Here is a 27,889-nt window from a genome sequence, read left to right as displayed (position 1 = left end):
TCACTAATACGTACATATATACATACTTAAGTAAATAAATAAATATAGGAAAAATTAAGTAAAATAAGAAAAAATATAAAGAAGTGAAGTTCTGGAGTTCTCCCATCTAGAGCATTCAGAGGTAATCACCACATATTCATATATTCAAAACAAGCAAAACACATAGAAATTCTTTTTCACCTAATGTTACATATAATGGTTATATATTTTACATATACATAAATTTTATATACATAATGTTATATTCTGGTTAGGTCTTGACATTTTATAAAAAGAAGAAGACTTTCCTGTTCCTTTAGTTCTTTACCCTGCGGTATTAGGGTATTCCTGACTTCATTTCCACGTGCTCCCACTTTAAATAAAAAACCTTAAAGGCATGTGTCCGTCCTACTTGAATGCATTGTTTAAAATTATAGACTGAGGATTTTGCAAATTCCTTAAAGTGGAATTTAAGAAAATCTTCAACATTTCATAAGTCATATCCCATTCAATGTCCTATTTTCAGTCTTTTTTTTTTTTCTCCAGAGCAGACGAATTCCCCAGAGTTATGCAGCGTTCCAGAGCATCCTCCTTTTTATTTAATTATTTTGGAGGATGAAAAGCTTTTTCATAGCACCCCCACAAAATCTGTTATACCAAGCGCCACACAGTCACAGAGCACTGAGCCCAACACAATGCCTGTGCTTGTAACTCTCCTCCTCAGCTTCTTGTTTCTCCATTCCTCAGGCCTGCAGTTTGCACACGTTCTCTCTTCTGAAGGCAGGTTTAACACTAGCATACCCAGTTACCACACACATCTTTCTGTACCCGTCTCAAAGTGTTGGGGAGTCGTTCCTTCAGCACCAGGACTCAACTACCCAAGACAGAAGATTGAGTCTTCTCTCATTCCATATGAACTGGTTCTGTTGTGAGGTGACAGGAGGGGCCACACTAGCAAATAACTGCCAACTATTCTAAAGCCAAAGCCGTCTATTTTGCTAACTCTCAAAATATAATTGGCTTAAACTTAATAACTACATTCAGCAAGTGATTTCATTTGGATACCTACCCAGGTAAACCTTTGGCAAACAACTTAATCCAGAAGGTATTGCTCAAAGTTAGACTTTCTTTGGGTGTTTATGGAGAGTTGCTTTTGTGTTTGCTTTTCTGGTTTTTTTTTTTTAATAATTTTATTTATCTATTTTTTTCCCCCAAAGCCCCAGTAGATAGTTGTATGTCATAGCTGCACATCCTTCTAGTTGCTGTATGTGGGACGCAGCCTCAGCATGGCTGGAGAAGCGGTGCATCGGTGCGTGCCCGTGATCTGAACCCAGGCCGCCAGCAGTGGAGCGCGAGCTACTCAACCGCTAAGCCACGGGGCTGGCCCTGCTTTTCTGGTTTTGGTGAAACCTGCTTTAAAAATGTTCTCCACCAATGTTACTTCAGCTCTACTGCCATGGCATAGAACGTTAGGTCTTGGATTATGGATTTGTTCCAGCGTTGACTGAGTGTGATCCCCTCAGTCAACCCATCACATCTGTCGAAGTGAGGTGACAACCTTCCAGGCAGGTCTGAGTGGCTGTGCTTCACCTGAATAAAAGACCAGCTTCTCTCTCACAGATCCCGTGCATCATGTTACCGACCATGTCTCTTCACTGCCAGAAAGATCAGACCCACGTTCTCGCAAGTATGTAGGACTTCAAAGCGCATGCACTAATCTCATGGGTGGCCTTATCTTATTTTTTTTACTATACGTCTTTGTTACAGCTCTGTCATGGGTATTTTGTATATTTTTGTAATCTGCCTAAAATTCTTTCTGGAAGTATACGTCAAAAAATAATTTTAAATTAATTTGTCATTAAATACTGAATAGAAAGAGTTCTGACTGATCTCATCTTGAAGAACCATTCTTCACGGGCATTTATTTAAAAGTTATATAGACTGCTGCTTTCTGGGAGCTGACAACATTTAAAAGTCTATCCTCAATGATATCCCTCAGCTACCTCTTCCATGTTTTTTTGTAGAAGGAGGGTTGAAAAGGCAGTTGGGAGAGTCTGCATTAAAAGGAAAGAAAAGAGAACATTAGACATACAAACTCAAAGTCACTTGAATTTATTCATAAATATAAGCCATGTATATTTAAAAGTATATACACATTGTTTTATTGAACTAGGATTCTATTATTTAGAATTCTATTACCTAGAATCTAGAATTCTATTATTCTGGGTAAATTGCTAGAATTCTTATTTAAGTTGACAGGAACTAGAGGCTAAATAGACCACACCATATCTAGTAAATAAATTAAAAATATTACATTATCTTAAGTGCACAGAGGAAAGTAGGTTACATCCTATATACAATTTAATCTCAAATAATTTTCTCCTTTAATTGTCTGGGCTTTTTAGAATATGATTTTGTTTGGTAGGTGATATAAGAGTTTAGATTTGCTTTTGTTTAGGAGGTGACTGAGATGTTTAGTGGAGGAAGGGGAAGAGTCACCGGGCATTGCTCTTTGGTGGTAGAATAAAAGGACAGTGAAAAGTTCATCAAAATCAGACAGGTTTATTATAGAAAAGGAACACTTTTGAAAGATAATTTGCTACCAAAATTGTATGGAATGTCTTATAACCACATCAACAGAATAGTATCATTGACTACTATCTGTAATATTATTTATAATATACAACATGTATTTCTATGCAAACACATGTTTCCTTAGCATGTCCTTACTTATACTGATAAGTGGGCTGCAAATTAAATAAACAGGGTGACAGTTTGGTAGAGAATAAAAACTCAAGGTGAATCTCAATCTATCTCTATGGCAGCCCCTAGCTCTTGGCTCATACCTTCCCACCTTCTTGCTGGCCATCTTGGACAATGAGACATGGCAGGTTTGAATTTAGAATGAATCATATGTTGACTCTCACCAGCTGCTTTGGGACTTAATAAAATCTTCAACTCTTTTGAGTAGCTGGTGTCTGGACCTCACTGGGCAGACATAGCAGAGCTAAGATTAGAATTTACTAATCTTGACGGTTGTTGCTTTCTGTTATTATAACCAATTATTCTTCTGGAGGAAGCAAATCTTGATTTTCCACATTACTGTTGACAAATCTTAATTCTGATTTTCTATGGTTTCTCTGATCCAATTACTTTAGCTCTTCCCTTCACTTCTTGCTTAAAATTAAAAGCTTTAAGTCCTTGTATAAATTGACATTGTGCAATTTTTTTTTGTATTTCACAAAATAAATTCTCTATAATCTTACCTTGTTATTTATTACAAACTTTGCTAAAGGTAGAACAAACATCTTCATAAAGTGCCTGCAGTGCAATGCTCAGTCTCCTTCATGCATTTCAGTACAACCTAATTTTATTACAAACTGCATTGCACACAAAATCTCAACTGCTGTTTCTCTCTCAAGAACCTCTAGCTGTTCTTTCATCTACAGATCCTACATTTACTTTTGATAAAAAGGCAGCATTTTGCTGGCTTTAATTACTTTGGCTCAGCCCATTAGCTGCATTAACAATAGACTAACTGTCAGTGAAATTAGCCTTTTATCTGTCACCCTCTCCCCTCCTCCACTTTACAGCTTAGTGCAGTGGCAAGGATGGGCTCTGTTGATTTGAAACAAATTATTTCATCTCTCTGAGCCTCAGTTTTCTCCTTTGCAAAAGGAGCACAGTGACCCCCACATCTTAGGGTTGCTGGGCAAAACGTGTCCAACTCCTCCGACAGAGTCGGCACTCAATAAATGGGAATTTCCTTGCCCTCAGAGGAGCTTGTAAGAAACTACACCAGCAAAGCCAAGTCACTAGGAAGCAAGAAGTCATTTCTTAGTCTTAGTCTATATCCATGCCTTGGTACAGAATTTATGTTTTAAAAAATCACTGTCCCAAACAACTCTCAGAATTTTGAAGCAAAGAGGTAAGTCCAAATTGAAACTTGGAAAAACCAGTTTTTAAATTCGTCCCGTCATTGAAAGTCAACCTCAACTTGACATTCAGATGAGGATAAATTCATTCTCAATGCATTCTCGCATTCTCGTTGATAGTATCCATCACCGTTGTAATTAAATGCCCTGGGCCCTGGTGATTTTGGAGCTTTATCTTGAAGGGAGGGACTGTGCCTGTCTTGGCCACTTCTTTATCCCCAGCTGGCACATGGTAGGTAATGTCAATAACTATTTGAGGAATCAGTGAGTGAGCATTGTAGTCTGTGTTTCTTCTTAAGCAGTGCTTCTAAAAGGCTAAAAAAATCCACTTTGAATCCATTTTTTTTCTCTTTCAGATGACTTATGGTGAAATTATCACTAATGCTTCCTCCCCATTTCAGACTGCTCTTCACTTGGCACTATCTCATTAAAAGAATCTGTTTCTCATTGATCTTCCCTCTGCTCTGTAAATAAATGCTTTAATAGTTGGGGAAGATAGGCTAAAAGGCAAAGGCTTCTATTCAAAGAAATGTTATTGCAAAATCATTTTAGTAAAGCAAGAGTCTTTTGACATGTGAAAAACTGGCCCTTATATTTTTGTGTAGTCATGTTAGATTTTCACCGGCTACAACTTGATAAAAAATGTGCACTGATATTTCCTCAGGACACTCAGTAAGTGTTCTTAAAATATTTTCCTAAAAAAGCAAAAAACATATTTTTAGATAAATTCCATTTTAGTTTCTCTCTCATTCTAAGCAAAAAATCCACGTTTGCTACAACCATATTTGACACTTACCATTCATTATTTATCTAAAATTTCATTGGAAAATCTATCTTAAAATCCATCAGTATAAAAGAGGATGAGACTTAATATTTCAGTAAAACCGAGGACAGAGAATGGAAAGAATGTATAATGAGTTTGAATTCTTCAACTGCTTTTTTCCTGGGCTTGAGGGGTTGCAGAGCGGGAGGCCTTTCTCTAAGAGTTATTATTACAGGATTTTTTGACAAAAGCAGCCTTTTTTTAATTGTTTTTCAGGCCCTTATGGGTTGGGATAAGGACCTATGGGCATGGAATGCACACAGACTAAACACTTGAGCTGGGACTTTTTATATTTCCAAGAAATTTCTGAAGAACATGAGACTCTTTAGCTTTGTGAAACAGTTAGAAAAACACTCTTCTAAATCTGAATATGAGCAGTTTCCATCTTACCCCAACCCCTGAAACAAGATTCTCCGTGTACTTAAGGTACACTCCGTGTACCTTGGAGTTTGTGAGGAACACACATTCAGCAGGTGTGGGGCTGAGCTCAGGGACCGCATGCTCACCAGCAGGCTATGAAATTCTTCTGAAGATGATCAGGAAACTACGCTTCCAGAAACACTATTTTAAGACAGAAGTGGGCAACTGGGTTTCCACTGAGCTCTCCACTTTCCCTGTTTTTCCTTTTCCATTTCCAATCAGTCAGTGCCTCAGATTACCTTCCCAGACATTCTCCATCTGCTTCTCACTAGGATCAGCCTATGCAGGAAGGTCCATGATAGGATGTAGTCCCTAACTCCCATCCCATGTCCTCGCCCCTCAGTCCCATCCTGCAAGTAGCCCACTTGCTTACGATGGCCTCAGAATGGTTTTCTATTCCACTTCATTCTTTTGTATCCACAGACTCACCATTACCATTTCTCCAGGCATTTTGTCCTGTATCTCTACAAACCACAATGACTACCTAAGAATGAATCAAGAATGAGGTAACCATGGAAACCACATCCATAAAGAACAATGATAGAAACTGGGGTGTTGAGCTTAGAGAGGATTTAGATAGGATTTGATAGTTGTCACTGAGGGGATGGATGTCTTATGGAAGTTAACTTAGACTAATTCAATGGAGTTCTATGAGTCCTAACTAGGACACAGAGTAAAAGTTGTCACACAAAAATAGATTTTGGCTAAGGATAAAGAAAAACTTCCTAATAAAGTTGTAGCCTTGCAAAGTTATAAAAATCCAGTCACTAGAAGTGTTCAAACAGGGGATGGATGGTTTCCTATAAGGATTTGGTAAAGGAAAATATTCTATGGGTGAAGATCAGAATTCATTCATTTCTTCATTATTCAATGAATTTTATGGAGCATCCACTGTGTGGATGGTGCCCCAGAGGTGATACAAAGATAAATAAGACATGTTTTATGTTTTGGAGGAGCTCCAAGTCCAGCAGAGAATTGGACATGTGAGCAAATACACAGCAATACAGTGTGTTGAGTGCAACAACAGTAGAGCAGAGAGCTGCAGCCCACAGCTGGCATCAATCACAGCCTGTGAGTGAGCGAGCTTCAGAGATTCTAGCTCTCAGACTTTGAGCTGCCCCAGCTGACACCAAGTGGAGCAGTAATGAACTCCCCCCAACCCCCAAGCCCTGTCAAGCTGCAGATTTGGGAGCAAAATATATATTGTAGCTGTTTTAAGCAATAAGTTTTAGAGTGGTTTGTCATGAAGCAACAGATAACTAGAACAAGGATGAAATTAACTAATCTGTGTCAAGGGCACAGAACAGCTGCCTAGTGCAATTACTCAATAAATATTAAGTACTATGGTTATTATTTTATCATTACTTATCATTGTTATGAAAGTGATATTATTTAAAAGCATTATATCATGATCTATATCAATTTAGTCAACTTTATCATTCCACGAACTGTCTGCTGACATTTCCTGTCTTTTCCACACGCTTTTCCTCTTCCCCCTCTGTCTGCATGGGTCACGGCCACATAGAGCATGTCTGCAAGGAGCTAAGTGTTTCACATCTGCTTTATGGTCATCCTCACCTGGACTGTTGCAGTACTCTCCTTCCTGGTGTAACCACTTTCAGATTGTCGCTTCTGACCCATTCTCTTACACAGCAGCCAGAGATATTTTTTTTTAATTCACATCTGATCATATCTCTCTGCTACTTAAAATCTTTTGACGGCTTCCCACTGATCTTAGGACACAGCTCCCAACCCTAACCACGGCTTTAAGCCCTGTGTGGTCTGCCCTCTGCTCACCCCTCCCCAGTCTTATCTCCTTAGCTCACTGTGCTCCGACTAATCTGGCCTGCCTGTGCCTACTCTCCTTTCTGCCTTGTGGCCCTGGAACATGCTGTTCACTCTGGTCCTTAGGCTCTTCGAAGAGCCTTTTTATTGGGTTATCGTCTCCCTGTCCTTCAGGAATTACCTTAAGTTTTACTTTCTCAAGGAAGACCCTGTGCTCCATAGCACTTCTTAAATGGTAAATACATGACAGTTTGCATAATTATTTGTTTAATGTCTGATTCCACAAAGGCAGGGATGATTTCTTCACAGTCACATCCCCAACACCTGGCACATAGGAGACATGAGTGTCAAACTGACACATTTCAGTTGGGTATGCTCAGAGTGGTACATTTGTCACAACTGATGAACCTACATTGACACATCATAATCACCCGAAGTCCATAGCTTACATTAAGGTCATTCTTGGTGTTGGACATTCTATGGGTTTTGACAAATGTATCAAGACATGCATCCATCATACACTATACACTAGGGCAGTTTCACTGCCCTAAAAATCCTCTATGCTTTACCTAGTCATCCCTCCCTCCTCTCAAACCACTAGCAACCACTGATTATTTTCCTGTCTCCATTGTTTTGCCTTTTCCAGAATGTCATATAGTTGGAATCATACAGTATGTCAGGCTCCTAGTTTTAACTAACACTTATCTCCTCCTGGGACTTCATGCCAATAAACTTTTTTCAACACTAAAGACACCATCCTTGACTTCATAGAGTTTATCACTAATTAGTGCAGGATTCAGAAGCAAAATAATAATAATAATAGCCATAAAGCATAACCAGCACCATGATAGAGTGCTTCAGCAAGGTGCAGCAGCTCTTCCCCGGCAGGGAAGGTAAAGGGTAGGTCAATCAAGAAATGCTTCCTGAAGGAGGTGGCACCTCAACTGAGATTTAAAAACAAGTAGAATTTAACCAGTTGGCGATATCTGGGGAAGGTTTTCCTAACAACACAAGCAATTACACGGATGTTAGGAAAAACAAAATAAACATTTTTTTAAAAACCAGGAACTGAGCTAAATGCTCCACATATTTTATCACATTTAACTCTCATAACAATCGTGGCAGGAAAGTACTTCCAACTGAGGCACAGAGAAGTCACTAAGCTGGTAAGGAGCAAGCTGGGATTTGAACACAGTGGCTCCAGGAAAGATGTACTTAGCTGTTGCACTCTGAGCAGAACCTTCAGAATTTGCAGTAATCAGATAACAGTGGCCTGTCCTAGGGCAGTAGCAGATGGGTTGAGAGAACTGAGAGATGTGAGCACTATTAAGGAAAGAGGAGTAAAAGGACTTTGTGATTGATCAAAAGAAGTGAGAAAGAAGGAAAGAGGAGAGTATCAGTTAGGATGCTTTAAGCTCTAAGGAACAGAGGACTCAACTAAAAGTGACATAAACCAGAGGCAAGGCAGCTCAGGGGAAGGTTTGGAGCTCCAAGGCGTCATTAAGGACAATCCTCAGCATGCTGGTGCTGTAGTCCTCATGGTTGCAGAATGGCAGACCCGACTGTCCTGCCCCTAACCTTTTCTGGGCAAGAATCCAAGTGGAGCCTTCTCAACTATCCCCACCGTGTGCTCCATTCCACCTTGTGCCGTGTGCACCATAAAGGACCTTACACGCATGCATGTGGACACCCCAGAGAATCTCCCTCTGCATATGGCCACCCCTGGGGTCTAGGGATGAGCAGGCCAGCAGTGTTGTCTACCATCAGGGGACAGACAGGTAGAGGCCATCTCAGGTTCTGGAGGGGCTTGGGGCAGTGAAGATAGGGAATCCAGAGACTCATGTGGAACAGGGCTACAGGCTCCAGGGAGGGGGAATGTCCCCTTGGTTCCCTGAACACCATCCCTGCAGGCAGGGGTGTCGTCAGAGGAGCGCCAAAGGATCCTTCTGTTACACCCCTTCTGTAAATTCCCAGAATCTCCTTCCCCATCCCACACCTCCAGTTGACCTCCCTTCAGGTCCCTGTAGCCAGGTGGAACCACATGCCCAGGCTGCAGCTGCAAAGGGTGCTGGGAAAACAAATGTCACCTTTTCAGCCTCTGCTGGGGAAGAGGCAATGAGGACCAGGGAGTGGAGGATGAGATGGTTGTTGGGAAGGTAGTCAACCATGACTGCTACAGAAAGTCAAAAGTAACGCCCAGCAGTTTCTTTAAAAATTAAAATTAGAGCCAGTCCTGACGGCCTAGTGGTTAAAGGTCAGCACACTCCACTTCAGTGGCCCGGGTTCAATTTCCAGGTGCGGAATACCACCACCCATCTGTCAGTTACCATGCTGTGGCAGTGGCTCACATAGAAGAACTAGAAGGCCTTACAATTAGAATATACAACTATGTACCAGGACTTTGGGGAGGAAAAAAAAATGAGAGGAAGATTGGCAATAGATGTTAGCTGAGGGCAAACGTTTCCCAGCAAAAAAAATTAAAATTAAAACACATCTACCATACAACCCAGATATTACCCTCCTAGAATTTGTACCAAGAGAAATGAAAGCATATATCCATATAAAGGCTTATATATGAATGTTTATACCAGTTTTATTTGTAATAGCCAAAAACTGGAAAGAACCCAAATGGCCATCAATGGGGAACTGAATAAACAAATTATGATATATCCATACAATGGCATGCTACTCACTAAAGGAATAAACTCATAAAAAGGAATGAACTATTAATACACATAACAACATGGATGAATCTCAAAATAATTACATTGAGTGAAAGAAGCCAGATTAAAAAAAAACTACATGCTATATGATTCCATTTATATAAAATTCTAAAAACTGCAAACTAACCTATAGTAACAAAAAAGCAGATCAGTAAGTATGTGCAGTTTATTAAGGTATGTCTATTATATCTCAATAAAGCTGTTTTAAAAATAAAAAGACATTGCTCAGGTGTTTATTGTTTGTGTAATTATTAGTGGTTCACCAATATGGAGGACCACGGGTTTGGAGGAAGATGATGAGTTCTGTTTGGGACAGACTGAGTTTGGGGCAACCATGGACTATCCAAATAGAGATGTCAGTAAGTTTTTGAGTCTCTCTGAAGAGGAGTACCTGGGGTGAAGCTGTTCCTTTAACAGCTGAAATTGTTAACTGTTTAACAGCTGAAACTAGTGTGAAAAACACACGAAATTTTGTGACATCAAACATTAAAGTGGAATGATGACAGAAGCCAGTACATTGAGGGAGAAGCAAAGAAATGTGGAGAGAAAACTAGGCAACTCTTTTGATAAGTTTGGCTGTTACAGAAAAGAGAAAAATAGGGCAATTGCTAGAGGAGGTGTCTGAACTGAGGAGGGTGTGTTTGATTTTTAATATGGGAGATATTTGAATTATGTTTAAACATGGAGAGTAGAAATCCAGAAAAGAGGTAGAGATTGAAGATACAGGAGAGAGAAGAGATGATTGATGGCACTAAGTCTATTAAAATGTAAGAAGGACTGGGATCGAGGGTGCTCTCTGCTGTACCAAAGGGAAGAAGAGACTCTTCAACTCTCCCATCCTGATGATTTTGATATATATTTATTTGATATATTTTTAAATACATATATAATAAGTATACCATTATTAAAACTAAATACAAATTAACAGTAATTCCTTAGTATCTTCCAGTATTCATTTGATGTAGAACCAGACTGCTGAGCCTGCCTACTGATGGGTCATAGAGAGTCTTTTGGAAGAAAGGAGCAAACAAGGATTTGTGATGAAATGCCCACCTGGCTCCTCAAGGCAGTACTATCATGAGTATCTCCCCAAAGCAGACAAGCCCTTGGCACAAAGTAGGGCCATAGTTACAGTCCTGGCTGGTCCAAAAGTTCAAGTCCCAGAGCTTGACCTGTGGCAAATCCTGACTCAGCAGCACTTAATTAATTAATCCATTCATTCATTAAATACATACTAAGCATGTACTCTGTGTCAGGCACTGTTCAAGGCCCTGAGTATATAGAAGCAGGCAAATCAGACACAGTCCCTGGCCTCATGGAGCTTCTAGCCTACCACAGTGTGCTCCCTATGCCCTCTATGGAGAATCTTTAACTCCCTTCCTCCTATAGCTCACCTAACATTGTTCTCTCTTCCAATTTGTATTTGTTATAAACAATATTATAACATTGAAGGAATTTTTTAAGAAAAAAATTTCATCTAAAATAGCTAGATCTCATAACTGTTCTGATTTTTCCATGTACTCTTCTAGTACATGTTCATATATTAAAATTGGAAGCAACCTAAATGTTCATCAGTATGGAATCATTAAATTCATACAACCATTAAAAATGATGAAAGAGATCTGTATATGTGTGCATATTATAAATATCTACTCAAAGTTTGCTTAAGTCAAGGCTTCTCAAACTTGAGCATGCATCGGAATGACCTGGAAGGCTCTGCATAATAATACAGCGGAAAAATTTAAGTTCTGAGGGAAATTAGGGGAGAGAAAAAAGAGGTGGGGAAAAAACAGCTAGAGAGAAATGGACAAAGGGACTTTGGAACTGACTGAAAAATTCAATTTTAAGCTATTTGCTCTCCTGTGCTGCATTCTACTGTCTCTAAACATTTCAATTGTCTCTAAACATTTTGATATTGCTTTGGTCAATAGTAGTTTGGGGACTGAAGGGATCAGATGTGTTCAATATGGGATGATGTGGTGCAGAAAAGGGACAGCACAGACAGAGGGTGAGACTCAGTGCAAAGATCGAGAATTCAGCAGAAGCAGGACATCAGAATCAGAAGTGACTAGAAGAAATGGAAGCCCAAGAATCCCTGCAAAGGAGGAGAGATGAGAGATGGTGCTCAGAGGCATTTTTATTTAAATATTATGAAAATGGACATGCCCATAATGCTGGAGGACTTGGTGATACCATCAGCTGATATCCAGCTGGGAACTGACATTGAGCACAGACAACAAGGCCAAGTGTGACAATACTTGCATGTTGCAAATAATGGGGGCAGAGTCATGATTACAGCAGAGGGTTGAGACAGAACATCATTAAGAGAATATACTTACTCTTAGAATAGAGTCTCCAAAAAACCTGTGATGAGTTTACATTGTTAAATAGTTTAAGAAGAAAATAACTCCCTCAATACCAGCAAGGATTTCCCAGTTAATAAACATCTAGTTTCATACAATAAGGAACATTATCCTTAGGTTGCAATCTCCACCTTAATGCCACAGGGCATTAGCGGCCAAACAGAACACCAGTAATGTGAGGAGAAGCGCCCACAGTAACAGTGCCCTTTCTTTATGATAATAAATTAGCACAGGCCCCAAAGTCAACAATCATTTAACATTCTAAAAAGTATTGCCTCATGATGTATAAAACTTGCTTTTCCACTAGCAATGCAATGATTCAGCCTTTTGTGGAAGAAAGAGTATAAGGAGTCCCCTTCCAATGCCTCCTATGGGACAAGCTACTTTCACATGTGCTCCCATGGCACCGTGTGCTTAATTCAGTTACAATAGTTATTATATTGTATTTTAATGTCTGACCATTTGTCTTTTTTCTCCAGTGGACTATGAGTAGCTTGAAGTCAGGGACTGTGACCTTCATTAGGCCATGGCACATTATACACTCTCCTTAGTGGAACTGTTTTTGTAATAAGTGCTTCAAGAATTGTATGTGTCTTATAGTAGCCAAAGAAAACAACACTAGGCCTCAAAGTCCTTCTCTATAAAATGACAGGGTTAAACTGCACCATTGCCAAAATCTCCAGATGTTGAGGCACCATTTGTCTCAGATACTTGATATGTTGAAATAATTTAGAATGTCCTGTAGTTTTCCCAAGAATCCATCTACTGTTGATTCAAGTATTTCTTTAACAGAGGACAGAATCTGAAATCCTAGGGACCAGGGTCTCCACTAAGCATTGGAAAACTCTAGATATCAGAGATGATGAGATGTTGATTCTTTGGGGATGTGCAGTTTCATCTTCAATAATAAGTTACTCTAAGTGAGAGAAGCCAGACACAAAAGGTCACATATTGTATGATTCTACTTATATGAAATATCCAGAATCAATAGAGACAGAAAGCAGTTTAGAGGTTGCCAGGGGCTGGGGGGAGAGGGAAATGGTGAATGACTGTTTAATGGGTAGGGGTCTCCTTTGGGAGTGATGAAAATGGTTTGGAACTAGACAGAGGTGATTGTTGCACAATATTGTGAATGTACTAAATGCCCCTGAATTGTACACTTTAACATGGTTAATTTTACGTTATTTGAATTTCACCTCAATAAAAAAAATATGTCACTGACAACCTTGAACTAGGTCAAGATTTATATCAAACTTCATTCTCTAAAGTTACAAATAACATGGTGTTAACTAACTGCAGAAACTTAATGAGGGTCTACTTAAGTATCTTATTTATATTGGGTCTATAGTTCCAAAAAAATCTCTTTGCCAATTAGCTTTAAAAATAATGATGTTAATAATAACAACAGCTAACATTTATTGTGTGCTTACCATGTTCTAGTACTCTTCTAATCTCTTTGAGGGTGTTAACTCATCTAATTCTCACAGTAACCCTATGACGTGAGTACTGTCATTATCCCGAGTTTACAGTTGTCCAAGTTTGCCCACCAGAGCAGCAAGTGGCAAAGCTGGACCTTGAAACTCTGACCCGGCCCATTGAAAGCCTATGCCTGTCATTAATGACTCTGGGTACACAATAGATACAGCCGATGGTGGTACCTGCAACTGATTTGAAGAAACCTTGTTTGATAAGATAACCAAGCTCTTTATATGTTTTTCTTTTTTTCTTTTTTCTTTTCTTTTATTTTTATTTTTTTATTTTTTATTTTTTTAAAGATTTTATTTATTTTATTTTTTCCCCCCAAAGCCCCAGTGGATAGTTGTATGTCATAGCTGCACATCCTTCTAGCTGCTGTATGTGGGACTCGGCCTCAGGATGAACGGAGAAGTGGTGCCTCGATGCGCACCCGGGATCCGAACCCGGGCCACCAGCATCGCAGCGCGCGCACTTAACCACCAAGCCACAGGGCCGGCCCTATATGTTTTTCTAATAGCAAGAATATAGCTGTCTAGTTTTCAAGTGCATAAGTACAATAATGAGGTCTCATTGGTGAGCAACTCCCTTGAAGGAGGAGATGCCAAACAGACCCGACCCAATTAAAGGGGACAAAGCCAGAATGAGCCTTATAAGCTCCCAGTCTTTTGGGAAATACTTGGAGAATTCTGCCGACACCTTTTTTAAATTAGGCTTTCTAACGGCACTGATGCTCTGCACCCAGCTTCCTGTGTTCCTTCCCAGAAAGCTCCATCTCTAGAAAAGAGGGGTGATACCCTCTCCACAAAGAAGTCCTTGGCAGGATCAGCTGTGTGAACACTGTAATGTTAAAGAAGTCCTGGCTTATTGGGTAATTCTGGCAGGACACCTCATGAGAAAATATTCTGGGCAAAGTGTTTGTTGATTCTTGAAATGCCACAGCTAAGATAAATCTTCCATTTTTGTATGCATGGCTATTTATTAATCCTGTTAAATACTCTGAAGTATCTTGAGACATATATCCTCAACCTTCTGAACATGATGCGATCCTTGGACCTCAGCGTTCTGTGAATAACCCAGATCATCTGATATCAGGTGATGTGACCCGATGGCATAAGTTCTGGGCTTCCATTCAGCAGCATTTGAATAGTATGCCCTTTCAAGGTGGCCCTTTCCTCACCTAGAATCCATGCTCCACATCTTTAAATCTCTGGCTCACCACATCCTCCAAAAGTGGTTAGCATGCTTGAAAATGATCTGCAGATATTATGGAACATAGACTCCTTGTGCTCAGCTGCTTCCATTGGCCAAAGTTTCTGCCTAGGCTATGAAAAATATTTAAAGGAGCACATGGTCTCACTAGGTGGGGCCCTTTTGAAATGTCAAACATTAATTGCGCAAGAGGCGCTATTGGAGGATTTGACTGTGAACTACAAAAGCCAGGTGATCCCTTAAGGTCTCATTTAATATTCCCCCACACATGCCATTGAGACAGAGAGCAGGGCTCTACAAGATGGAGTCTTGTGCCCTCGACAAGAGGTGAATTCCTTTTTTGAAATTCAAATCTCTAACTAACAGTGGTGGTAAGAAGAGTGTCTTAGTCAACGTCACAGGAAACATCACCTCTCAATGTGCTTCAGACTTGCTTTACAACTGCCTCCTTGGCATCTCCACTTGGGTGTCTTAGGCAATCTCAAACTCAATATGTGCAAAACTGAACACTGGATTTACTACCTTCCTCCCAAACTTTTCCAGTCTCAGTAAATGGCTCCATCATTCACTACTGCTCAGGCTAAAAATCTAGAGGAGATCTTGAATCCTCTCCTTCCCTCACAACCCCCATTCAAATCCATCATCATGTCCTCTTACCTCTATCTACAAAATATATCCCAAACCAGAGAGCCCTCATCCTCTCTTACTTGGGCTGCTCTAATAGCCTTCTAACTTGCTTTCCTGTTTCCACCCCTGCTCTCTGATATCTATTATTTAACCAGAGGCCAGGGTGATCTTGCTAAAACAAATCGGATCTTGTCACTCTCCTGCTCAAATGCTTCAACGATTTCTCATCACATTTACAATCCAATCAAAACTATTTATTAGAGCCTAACAAGCTCTGCATATCTCTGTGACTGTGCTATTTTCCTCCTGAGTCTGTTCTAATTTGACTGGCCTTCTTGCTGTTCTTCAAACTCACCAAGCTCATTTCCATCTCAGTGGCATTGCACTTGCAGTCCTTTCTATCTGGAACGTTCTTCCCCAGATGTTTGCATGGCTCACTCCCTTACTTCTTTCAGGGCTCTACTTAAAAGTCACTTTTTCAGTGAGGCCTTCCCTGACCAACCTATCGAACATAGCCCTCCTACATTTTTTATCCCTTTACCCACTTTAATTTTATTTATAGCATGTATCACTTCTGACATATTTAAATATGCGTTGAATGAATGAATGAATGGTCTAGCACTCTTTCCAACAGTGCTAGAGGGTGAATTTTACCACCGAATGTTATCCGACTGTCCATGTATTAGCATTGCACCTTTTGCCTCTGAATATAGTACATTTCCCTCAGAACACACTTTCCCCTGGCAGTAAAAAGAATACCTCAGCCTTTAAAACTAAATCCAAACTAATCACACTAAAATACAATTTCAAGAAAACAAAGGTATAAAAACACCAACCTAGGGGCTGGCCCCATGGCGTAGCGGTTGGGTGCGTGTGCTCTGCTGCTGGCGGCCTGGGTTCAGATCCCAGGCGTGCACCGATGTACCGCTTGTCAAGCCATGCTGTGGTGGCGTCCCATATAAAGTAGAGGAAGACTGGCATGGATGTTAGCTCAGGGCCAGTCTTCCTCGGCAAGAAGAGGAGGATTGGCATGGATGTTAGCTCAGGGCTGATCTTCCTCACACACACAAAAAAAACCCCACCAACCTAGATCTCAGAAGGAACAGAGTCAGAGCACTGAGTCACAGGTTCCCATAGTGTGCAAACATCCCTCCCCTGCAGCAATGGAATTGCAAGATGTTACATGGGACATAGTTCAAAGGCTGCCACAGGATCATGGGTGGAGCAGGCAAAGACTCAGGACTGAGTTACATCTTTGAAAGTGTACAATGCTATTAACTGCTAACCCACAGGACCTGACCTCAGTGAGAACACAGACACTGGATGCTTTGGGCTTAGATGTCTCACTCAGTTCATTTCCCAGTATAACCACATAGTAATGAGTCACACTGAAGAGACAGGGCTAGCAGCTCTCTTAGGGCTGCATGCTTCTGAGTAAAGCATTTACAGGGTGAGAAAATAGGCAGAGAAGAAAAGAGTAAAGGATGGAGAGATGGAAAATGGCAAGGGAGTGGCAGAATGGGGAAGGAAGAGCAGGAGAGAAAGAAAGGGAGACTTGATGAGGTGGGGTGGGGATGGGGGAAGAGTAGGTGTGTGTGGGATCCTCCCCTCCACCTGCTACTGCCCCGACTACCACCTCAGTCCTGTTGATGGCCTGGGGCTGGGTCTGCAGTCGGGCTTTTGTGACGGGCAAGCTGAGAAACAGGAGAGCTTCATGCCGTGCCCCTGCTGCACCCTGAGGCCTCTACTGTCTCCTCTCTCCTTGTTGCTCTTAATTCTCCTCTCCTTTCTTTGTTCCCTCACTGCATATTCCTTGTCCTCTCCTTCCTCCTCACAAACACACTGGTTTTCCATCATTTGGAATGGACACATTTACTGCCTGCAAAGGAGACAAGAGCTTTTCTTGAGCCCTGGGATATATATTAACAGACACATTGACATCTGGGTCTCTGGCGTGGCTCTGCTGCAGCGGCTGCTGCTCTTCTTTGATCCCAGTTGACTGGGACATCCAAAACCACTTCCTTGTGATTGGTGCGTGAACTTGCCACAAGGACCTTTCCCCTGGAGCCTTAGTTCCTCTTTCTGTCCCAGTCTGATCACTTGACTAGGTTTCAGGTTGTTTTCTACTCCAGGTCATTTCAGGCTGGAATTGAGGAATGTGGGAGATCAGAATTGGTCACCCCAAAATGTGTCTCTTTGACATGAGGATTATTTTGGGCTGGTTACTTTTAAGAAACTGCAGAAGGGAAAGAAGCTCTGAAAAGTAGGAGTTACCCTTTGTAAGAGACATTTACATTTATAAGAGAAATCTCCACTTATAAACGTTATCTCCCTCTCTGTACCAGGAAGAAGGGAGATGACCTTATCTCTAGAAACTCTTATCAATGCGGAAGGTGAGGACTTAAATCTGCATACTCTTGTTTACTGTGCTTTCTGGTAATCTCCCACAGCTGACTCCCCCACCCCCAACATCCTCCTTTGTCTTTAGCTAAAGGTAGTATTTAAGGTGAGAACCTCTGCCATCTTGTCAAGATACTCAATTACCCAGTGGGTCTCTCCCATATATACATTATAAAGCTTTGTTTGATTTTCTCCTGCTATTCGGTCTCATGTCAATGTAATTTGTAGCCCAGCCAGAAAGGACCCAGAGAGGGTAGAGGATAGTCTTTCACACCTTTAGGAGCAAACAGTACAGCTCAAATCACAGTCAGGGCAGGGCACACATGACCTCACAAGCCTGAGGTCCAGAGCAACCTGTTAAGGGTCTCCCATATTGGCCTCACCATCAGCAAAGAGTGGTCTCCTTACATGCAAACCCCTTTGCTTGCTATGCTCAAATTCCACTTCTGCCACTTTCTAACTACACTGGAACTTATGTAAGATAATTAAGATATATAAGTCTCAGTTTCCCCTTCTGGAAAAGAAAAAGGCAATAATTCCTACATTAAGGATTTTTGTGAAGATTAAATGAAATACTTTCTGTAAAGCACTCAGCACTGTTTCTGGCACAATCAGTGGAAGCTAATGTTATTACTACTACTCAGTAGGGGATCATTGTGAACAGATTTACAGATCACTAGTCTTGGCTGCCAGGGGCTCTGGTTCCTATTGTTTCTCTTTCAGAGACCTTGACCAGTTCAAAGCCTGTGAAATGTAACCTGTTAGGGCTCAGCACAGCTGGGAATCTAGAAACCCCAAAGTCCACTGGCAGGTGAATGGTTGGCCTGTTACAAGTCAACTTGGATAAATAGGGCAGGTCACCCAGAAACAACAAGGCAGGGATTGCTACAGTCGTCTTCCTTAAGAGTGCTGCCAGCTCAGAGGGGGTAGAGGCTGGGGTTTTATAAGCAGGTGAGACAACAAAAACACCTTCTCTGTGTAGTTTCTTGTTGACTTTGGTGTTGCTGGGTCTTTGGGGATGAAATTTCCACAGGGGAGTATTGATGCCTTCTCGGTATCTCCAACACAACCTTAGGATTTTATATTATTACTTTTTTTCTCCCAATACTTATCTAATACTACCTTCTAACTCACAGGCCAAGATAATGCAGGGTCTAGATAGTTTGGCAAGAATATGGATTTGATACAATTGTCAACATGAAGACATCAGCTGTTGCTTAAAGGGATGGAAATGATATTTGAGGTCTCGTGGAGAAACTCTGTTGTGTTCTAGGGTCAATGATGGATCTCTGGACCTCCTGGATCATGCATCAGGCTGAGTGAGGCATACCTTGGGAACAGTCATGGGCGTCTTCTCTCAGATTCCCCCAGTCGGCTTCAGGTTCCTCCCAAGCTCCCAGATCTCATTTATATAGGCCTGGGGGAGGGGGTACACTGATTTCTTCCTACCTTATTTCTAGAGAGTGGACTGACACGCCATTGTTCAATAGGTCTCAGAGCCTCTAGGTTACATAAATAAAAACTATGTCATAAAGATGTCTATGCATATAGATGAATAGAGACTAGAAAAAAAATCCTTCATGTGTTAGAAAGGTGAGTTGGTAGGTGATTTTCTTTCTTTTTTATTCTGCTCTTATTCTATGATGTTATTTATGCAAAGGAAAAGGAAAAAAAAGGAAAAAGCCAAATTCTATCATCTATAATGTATGCTTCTTTTGATAGTATTGTTTGGAGCGGGAATTTTTCAGAGACTTTATTTCTGCTGGCTTTAGTTATTTAACTAGCCTTCTTATTTCCCCTCTGAGACTCGTGATACATGTCTTGCTCAGTCAAGTTGGTTGGAAGCCTTAGGGAAACTTGGTAACATACCAAGGTGAACAAGAGTTATACATTCACAGGTCAAGCTTCATAAATTCCTGGCTCTCAAAATCAGGCCCTGCTGATGAAGTGAGCTCCTGCTGGTTTAGAAAGAACATTCCAGAAAGAACCTAGGTTTGGGGAGCTGAGAATAAGAGTGACTGACTTAAAAAATCTAGACAGGAGCTGGCCTGGTGGCACAGTAGTTAAGTTCATGTGCTCTGCTTCGGCGGCCTAGGGTTTGTGGGTTCGGATCCCGGGCATGGACCTACATGCTGCTCATCAAGCCATGCTGTGGCGGAGTCCCATATACAAAGTAGAGGAAGACGGGCACAGATGTTAGCTCAGGGACCGTCTTCCTAAAGCAAAAAGAGGAAGATTGGCAACAGATGTTAGCTCAGGGCCAATCTTCCTCACCAAAAAAAAAAAAAAAAAAGCTGTTCTTAAAAAAAAATCTAGACAGATTGTTAACAAAGGTTTTTAAAGGTAGGGCAAGAAAAACGTTGAGTTGAAGGAGATTTTTCAATTTCAGGTTATATAGCACTTCCAAATGAAGGGGAAGTGTCAGAGATTTATTGTTTTCACTATCATAAGACAATGTCCTCTAAAAAAGATTGAGATTTGGAATAGATCATGAAAATAATCTGAAGGACATCATAATAAATCTAGGAAATTATTTCCTATTTTTAGGTGGCTTGGCCTGAAGACTTCAATGCCATAAAAATGAATGCCACGTTTAACTTTTTATCTGATTCTCAGAGTCCATTTATGCAATAAAACTCATTCCTTTTCAATTCACTTTTACCTACACTAGACTATTGACAAGGCAGTTTATTGTGATTGATCTTTCATGTGGTTGATCTTACCATCCACACATTATTTTTGGATGTTATCATCTTCTGTTTTTATTTTACTCACATGCAACTTGTATTTTTGCTGGAGCTAGGGGGTTTGCTACCATTTAGTTACCTCTCTTCCTCTGGTGAATGTCTGAGTCAGCTAGAAAGGCAAGCTCATTTGTTCATTCAACAAACATTGTTGAGTAACACCGTCCTCAAGGAGTGTACATTCCGAGAAAGAAAATAATTATGTAAATAATCATACACAGTACACAAACAATTTAAGACAGGATGTGGCACAATAAGCTAGAGGAATTTTGAGGAGGATTCTTTTCATCCAGGAAACGGAGGAAATGAGTTTCAAGATGGGAAGGGCGTGCTAAGTAGGAAGAATCACATGAGCAAAGTCTGGGAGGTAGGAAAGCACAGAACACCTTTGGAGTAGGCAGTGAGCCATCACTGAAGTTTTTAAGCTAAGGCGCATGCTCATTGCATCCATTTGGAATAGCAACAATAAATATTCACTGAGGGCTGGCTTCGTGCCAGGCAGTGCTCTAAGCACTGGGACTACACAGCAGCGGACAAAACAAACAAAACCCCTGCCCTCATGGAGCTTACATTCTAGTGGAAAATGATAGTCAATAAACAAAATAAATACCGTGTAAGCATTTTAGATGGTAATAAGTTCTGTGGAGAAAAAGCAGGAAGAGGAAAGGAATATTTTAAAGACGGTGGTCAGGGAAGTCCTCACTCAAAGGTCACATTCCAGCAAAGGCCGGAAGCAAGGGCTTGAGCAATGTGGGATAACTCGGGGAAGAGTATTCCAGGCAGCGGAAGCAGCAAGGACAAAGGCTCCCAGGTGGGAAAGTGTTTGCACTGATGGGGAAGAGCAAGGCCCAGTGTGGCTGGAGCTGAGTGAGTGAGGGTGAAGAGTAGGAGATGAGGCCAGAAGTGGGAGCCTGATCATGGGGCCTAAATCCCACTCTAAGGGCTTTGGCTTTTACTCTGAGATAGGAAGCTCCATTGGAGGGTTTGAAGAGAGGAATGACATATCTGATTTAAGATTTTACGGCTACTCTGCCTAATTGGGAGATTATTTGCTCCGGAGATTCTGATTTAATTGGTTTAAGGAGGAGCCTGAGCATCTTAATTTGAAAAGTTCCCCAGATTGAAACTACTCCTCTAGAGCTTGCAACATATTCTCACATTCATTACCTTAACTTGAGTCTCTCAACAACTCAATGCAATGTGTAGATAAGGAAACTGAGGCTCTTAGAGTCTTAAGTGACTTTCAGGGACCATGGCCCAAAAGGAGTATAGCTAAGATTTAAACCCAAGTTCTTGACTCTTAGTCTAGTAGTGATCTTTCCATCACACCACTGATATTATCAATGGGACCTTTTATCCTATCAGTTTGCCACTAATACATAGAAATTTTGGTGGATTTATCTTATAGGCTGAAAACATGTAGGTATTATCTCTGGTAACTTTTGGTTAATACTATCTTTATGCAGCTTTGATTCCATGATCTGTCACCTTAACCACCCTTTTGCCATTAGATCATGTTACTCTCCTGCAAAAATGAGATATATACTCAACTTTAGCTGTATTCTGGCCTTGCTATTTGGCCAAAATATGCTTTTCAACTTCACCGTCAGCATTGGCCTTTGGAAGGCCAAAATGTCAAATTCCCATTGGTGCAGCCACTATGGAAATCAGTATGGAGATTTCTCAAAAAATTAAAAACAGAACTACCATATGATCCAGCAATTCCACTTCTGGGTCTTTATCCAAAGGAAACAAAATCACTATTTTGAAACGATATCTGCAGCCCCATGTTCACTGCAGAATTAGCCAAGATATGGAAACAACCTAAATGTCCATCAATGCATGAATGGATAAAGAAGATGTGGTATATATAGACAATGGAATATTATTCAGCCATTGAAAAGAAGGAAATCCTGCATTTGTGACAACGTGGATGGATGTCACTTATATGTGTAATCTAAAAAAAATCTGACCTCATAGATACAGGGAACAGATTGGTGGTTGCCAGATGCTGGGGGGGGTGGGTGAAGTGGGTGAAGGTGGTCAAAAGGAACAAACTTCCAGTTACATGATAAATAAGTCCTGGGGATGTAATGTACAGCAAGGTGACTATAGTTAACACTACTGTATTGTATATTTGAAAGTTGCTAAGAGAGAAGATCTTAAAAGTTCTCATCACAAGAAAAAAAAATTTGTAGGTGTGAAGTGATAGATGTTAACTAAACTTATTTTGCAATATACACATATATCAAATCATTATGTTGTACACCTTAAATTAATACAATGTTATGTGTCAATTATATCTTAATTAAAAAATTGTCAAATTCCTGTTTCATTTACTAGCAACCTTACACTTGGTTTAGCCCCCTCTCAGGTGACTTCACTGGGTAACCATAATTTCTAATTAGCATAACTATATAAGTTATAAGAACAAAGTGTGTCAGTCAGAGGTATTGTTAATATACGAATATGTACTTTCAAATATAGGTAAGCATTTTGGATATAGTCCTCATGTTGAAATTCTATTAAAAATTTAAATATAGAGTACATTGCAGTAATAATGGTGGTTGTGAAAGTTGTTAATTCTATGTAAAAAAATTATTTAGAACTTTTAAAAAGTAAAATAGGGAAATAATTGAAAGTTAATATGATTATAAGAAAGGTTAGCTGGATAAATTTAGGAAGAAAATTATACCCTTTTGAGCCACAAATATATGTACAATTTAACAATAAAAGGCATGCAGAAATAAACACATATGAGAAATTAAAACTCTAAATGAGAGTAACAGTCGTAGGTCTGCATCTGAAAATAGTCACAAAGCATCTTCTTCAATCAGAGCACAAGCTTCAGTTTCTAGAGGGCTACTATGAAATTGAATCATCTCCATTGCCCAAATCTAGTCCAGGAGATAAAGCAGATAAAACTTTACCTTAGTCAATTCCTACTAGTTCCTACTAGGTGGCAACATCACTATCAGAAGTACCCTGTACCAGCAGAGCTAGCCCAAAAATATCTTGCTCCTCATCTGACTTCAGTTGAAAGTGGGCTTTTACTTAAAATCACAATGCACAGTATTGTGACTGCAAGAACATGTGAGAACTATAATGCTGAGAATTTGTTCCTGTATTATTTCAAACTTCTGAACTTTGACCACCAAAATTTTTAATAATAATCCAATTTTTAAATAAACACTCAGATTTGCTCTTATATCCCAAAGATTAAGCATTAATTTTAACATTTGGCTCTTCAGCATTCAGCCAAAACATGAATTCAGTGCACCTCTTCAAAACCCTCCACATGGCTTTTGGAATGAAAATTAAATCCAAACTCCTTACCACGGCCTACAGGTTGCTACCTGGTTTGGCTCTAATCTCAGCTTCCAGCCATTGTTCATACCACTCTCCTCCTCCCACCATTCTCTATTCACACTTGTCTCCTCCTTTCTGTTCCTCCAATGCCAAGATTTTTCCCTCCTGGGGCCTTTGCTTTGTCTTTCCCCTCCCTTTTCGTATTCTTCAAATCTCAGGTCAGGTATCACCTCCTCAGAGGTCAACCCATTGAAAGTAATCCACCTCCCTCTCCATCTATATTAATCACATTAGCATGTTTTATTTCCTCCATAGCATTCATCTCTACCTGAAATTATCTTCTTTTTTTAATGCTTATTGTCTATCTAGACTAAACTGTAAATTCCATGAGAGAAGGAAGTTTGTTTTGTTCATTGCTACATCCTCACTACCTAGACTAGTGCCTGGAATTGAATAAGTGCTCAAAAAACATTTGTTAAATAAATGAACATATAACATGACATTCAATAAGCATGCCGTCTGTTTTGACTGGGTCCCCAAAAGACAACAGATTAGGTGCCAAGTACCGCTACATCCTAAAGCCATGTAAGATCCCTACCATGTACATCCCTACCATGTAAGATATGCTAAGAATTTGTGGCTCAGCATTACTCATCACTCATCTCCAGGCCAAAAACCGGGGGGGGGGGGGGGACTGATAACTCGGTAAGAGTATTGCTTTGGCGATACCTGATACCTACCCACACCTCCCACAGCGAGAAAGGAGATGCTTCCACTTACCCCAAACTATGCGAGAGGAGCTTTCAGGGAAACATTTGGAAGACTTGATACATGTCGCCTGGAGTCTGAGGGAATACAGGGACCTGGAATCTGATATTCTCCTGAGAAAACCAATGGCAGAGTAGAGAGAGAGAACACTGAAAACAAGCTTCACTTTCACCAACTGTGGATAAATGAGTTTTTTCCAGGGGAAAGTGCACTGATGTCAGCAATTTACTTTTTTTTTTTACTTTTTTTCCCCCCAAAGCCCCAGTAGATAGTTGTGTGTCATAGTTGCACATCCTTCTAGTTGCTGTATGTGGGACGCGGCCTCAGCATGGCCGGAGAAGTGGCGCGTCGGTGCGCGCCCGGGATCCGAATCCGGGCCGCCAGCAGTGGAGCGCGCGCACTTAACCACCAAGCCACGGGGCCGGCCCTAGCAATTTACTTTGTTATGCACAAAAAATAATACGGATTAATGGGCAGATAGAGGGAGGGATGGATAGATAATGTGATAAATCAAGTGTAGCTAAATGTTCCCAGGGATTGGTAGGAGAGAATTCTTCCTGAAGGCATTTTAAAAGGGATCCCAGCTAAGAAGGCTGCCTGGCTGAGCTCCCAAGGGATCAAGCAGAGGGTTGAACCCTCAGAAGTCCAAGGGATGAGGGCTACGGTCCTAAGTGGTTGCCCACAGTGACTTCATATATGTCATACATCCAAGACATCTGAGAAGCTCTGCCACCCTCCCCTTCACAACCCAAACCTGGAGGAATCTAAAAGCTTAATCACTGAGTAGTCAAGGTGGAAGAGGTGGAGATGTAAAAGGTAGAAAACAAAATGAAAGTGGAATGTGTCATGTCTCTCAACACAGGCTTCCATCCTGAAGCACAACTGAGCTGGGGAAAAGGAAAAGCTTTAACTTAGACTGAAGTTTGTGTGACCTTCATTAGATTTCATCCAGGGCAGAAAAAGAAGTAGCCCTCAGAGAATTTGAAGAGACAGTCGAATAAAAAATTAAAGAAGTCTGTGTTTGCATCCTACTGAATCCTGCTCTTTCAGTAAAATGCACCTGTCTAACAAAACCCAACCCTGGATGAAAGAATCCTGATTTAATATCATATCACATGTTCATTTACTAACAAATATTTATGGAGCACCTGCTATGTGCCAGGCATTGGTATAGGTAGTGAGGATACAACATTTGATATAAGTAGAGAAGTTCTACCCACTGGGGGTAATGATAACATTCCATATCTTGATAGAGATTTGGGTTCCATAGGTACACACATTTGTTAAAACTAGAATTCAATATTTATTTATAGTTTTTTTCTTTTCATGTACAATTTACATATAATGACACGCACAAGTCTTAAATACATATACGTTTGCTGAATTTTGACAAACGCATGATCATCACAACTCTGCCTCCCTCCATTGTCAGCAGATAACCTTGCCTCCTACTTCACTGAGAAAATAGAAGCCATTAGACAGGCATTCCCTCAACTTATAAAAGTATCTGCAGTCCTGTCTATCCTTTCTTCCTTTCCTCCTGTTATCGTGGACATGTCCCTACTACCATCTGAGGCCAATTTCTTCCCTTGGTTTTTGTATCCTATCCCCTCCAACCTTCTCAGAAGCCTTGCTCTATTGGATTATCCTTCTCATCCTGAACTTTCATTTCAAGGAATGAGCTTGTTTAAGTATCAATGCTGGATTCTCTCTCTTACCTCAGAGTCCTCACACATGCCATTTCCTTTTCTTAGAACAACTTTTCTACCTCTTCTCCCTCACTTATCACAATTCCTACTCACTCTTCAGGTATTTGTTTAGACACTATTTACTTAGATATGACTTCCCTCACCTTCCACCCCACACCATGGTAGAACCTAATAAACTTCCTTTTTCATGACACTCGGCTCACCTGTAATTACTTGTTCTATATATGTCTTGCCCACAAGACAAACATAGTCTCTGCCCTCACAGTGTCTTATTAACTGCCACACCTCCAATACTCAGCATAGCACCTGGCACATTAAATATTTGTTGCTGAATGAAATTAATTAAAATTCAATCATATAATCTATAAAATGTAGTATTTTTAAAATGTCTTCTTTTTCTTCACAGATTTTAATTTTTTATTCTAATAGCTATTGCCATCTTTTCTAGGATTGTGTTAGGTAAGAAGGGCATTATGACATTTTTGTTCTTATAATTTCTTATAATTCTGTTCTTAAAATTTAAATGTCTTGTACATAGAAGATTCTCAACGAGAACTATTTCATAGTCATAAAAATCCAACAATGTGGAAAAATCCTTAGAGATCCTATTCAATTTCCTCAGATCATTCCTTAGAAGAAGAAAAAAACCAAAGCACTGAAGTATTTTTATGACTGCATTATTACTGCATTATTATTATCTTTTTACTCAGATGGGGGTAGCTATGGCTAGAGACCACCAGTGGGGAGACATTCTGAAAATTCAGAGTTCTTTTTATCTTTCAGTTGTGAAGGAGGATGATCATCTGTTAGTTTACATAACTACATCTTATAAATAGCTTAGTTTTCCTGAGCAAACCTAAATTCATTCAGCATTCAGTGATAGACACTAGGAACCTAACATTACGTGAATTGCTCGTGTATGTAACATTCATACATACATGTGCAATTTAGACACATAAACAGGTATAAATACACATGCACACACTATACACATAAATATAAAATTTGAAAAGGCAGAAGAGTTAATAAAACTAAATAAATGAGAGATCTCTATCTGCAAATATGTTTCTCCTTACAGTTTCTACTGCCAGCCTTGATGTAAGTCTTGTTGACCCAATGTAGCTCCTTTCACCAGGTCAAAATACAAATGTAAGTACAGTTAGGGGCTTCACAGATCAGCTTCTTCTTAGAGTCCTATTCAAATAAAACCAGACTAACAACTCAGACTCACTGAAAAGGCAATTCATATCCTTACTGATGTCTCCTGAAGCATGACAAAGCAAACTGCTTAAAATTCTCTTCCTGAGCTGTGAATCTCCACATAGGCCCCCAAACAGAAGCCACCTCTACTCTCTTCCTTCACTTAAGTATAATGTAGTTTATATAGCTTTTTATTTTACTTCCTCACCCTGGAGATGACCAGCAAGCAGGAACTCTTCCGGGAAGGGGTATGTGTTGGAGGGTGTGTCTGAGGAGATACCCAGAGGGAATGTGCCATGCTTACCAAGTGTCCAGTTTTACGGCAGTCTCTTTCCTCAAGGAGCTATGAACTGGAGATAAAAGGAACAATCAGTAAGTACAGTGGAAAAAGCAACATACCAGAGCATATAATCACCTGT

At 40.3% G+C, this 27,889-nt stretch overlaps 1 long non-coding RNA gene across 1 annotated transcript; it reads right to left on the bottom strand.

The window, feature by feature from the left end:
* On the bottom strand, positions 1–27,871 carry LOC147917549 (uncharacterized). Its single transcript, XR_015551720.1, has 3 exons — positions 27,775–27,871; positions 24,574–24,674; positions 1–2,033 (listed from the first exon to the last, which is right to left on the bottom strand). It is a non-coding gene; the product is annotated as an uncharacterized LOC147917549 (long non-coding RNA).
* Between the last annotated feature and the right edge of the window lie 18 nt (positions 27,872–27,889).

The sequence above is a fragment of the Ceratotherium simum genome, chromosome 3 (assembly GCF_057802395.1).
Source record: "Ceratotherium simum simum isolate JZ-2026a chromosome 3, ASM5780239v1, whole genome shotgun sequence".
Lineage (NCBI taxonomy): Eukaryota > Metazoa > Chordata > Mammalia > Perissodactyla > Rhinocerotidae > Ceratotherium > Ceratotherium simum.
The sequence above is the reverse complement of the archived record's forward strand: the minus strand, read 5'-3'. Positions and strand labels throughout refer to the sequence as shown.